Here is a 1240-nt window from a genome sequence, read left to right as displayed (position 1 = left end):
GGGGCATTGTCAGCTACAAATTGGCAGTTGCCATGGGTGCTTGCCAACTACCTCTAGAAGAATTAAATCATGTGCTGTTGTAGCTGCTGACTTTCAACATTCCCTGAAGGAGTTCAGTATGGAGAGCAGAAATGAGGCACTCTGTGCTCAGGAAAAAGGTGGCAGGGCAGGTACTCAGGTTAGATATTTCAGGAGCTGATTTTATGAGTCCAATTCTGTATCTCCTCATATCTAGAAAAGCACTAAAACCTTCATGGTGACAACTGTTTCTCATGACTAGCAGAAGCTTCATGAGACTAGCAGAAACTTCCTACAAAAAAATATGTGCTTGATTGCATGTGCTCTCCCTTTACCAAAATCACATATGTACTGTCCTGCCCTGTGTCTTTGGAGGAGTTCCTCAGGGTTATCTGAGATGCTGTCTTCTGGGCTGTGATCCTTATTTTGCCCCCAGTAAAACTTAACTGGCAATGCTCACATTGTGTGTGTTTTTAAGTCAGCAGCTTGCTGAAATCATTCCTATGATATGCACCTCAGCTGTCTGGGACCAGTGTCCTGTGTTTTCACACCTGAGTTCCCTCGGGGATCACCGTGGGGGAGTGGCTGCAGTCTGATGGCTGCTAGATAGCTGGTGTTCTTTCCTATCTGAGTTTCCTCAGGGCTCACCAGCTTACATTCCATGGTGGCTGCAATTGTAGGTGACTGTCATATCTGTTTTTAACTGATATGGCAGAAAATATCCATTACTCAGCACTCAGGTTTAATTCATAAAAGGACTCACAGGACACAAAGTTATACTTAAGTTTATAGCAAATGCATGCAGAGTAGAATCAATAGAGAGAGAACTGCATGTGGTAAAGCTGGAGGGACACAGGCACAAACCTCTGCTTGGTTCCCTCAACCCAACAGGTCAACGGTGTTGCCAACTAGGGGAGCTCACTCCTGTCCGGGAGTCTTGGGTTTTTACTGTGGTCAGGCACATGGGCATATACTGTCTGCACTGCTGACCTCAGTTAGAGATGCCTTAGACCCCAGAGGTAAAGAGGCAATACCCACATTAAAAATGACTAAAGATAACGGTTTAGGGGACACAGACTTTACTTAACACTCCGTGAAGTGGGTAGTCTCCACCCCCAAGGTTCCAAAGGACTGTGGACCATTTATAAGAACACAGGATAAAGTTTAAGGTTGCTAACACAGCCCCCCAGACATCTTGGGTCTAGATATTTATTTCAACACA

Source organism: Moschus berezovskii, chromosome 15, assembly GCF_049115385.1.
Source record: "Moschus berezovskii isolate FMDL1 chromosome 15, NW_MosBer_1.0, whole genome shotgun sequence".
Taxonomy (NCBI): domain Eukaryota; kingdom Metazoa; phylum Chordata; class Mammalia; order Artiodactyla; family Moschidae; genus Moschus; species Moschus berezovskii.
The sequence above is the reverse complement of the archived record's forward strand: the minus strand, read 5'-3'. Positions refer to the sequence as shown.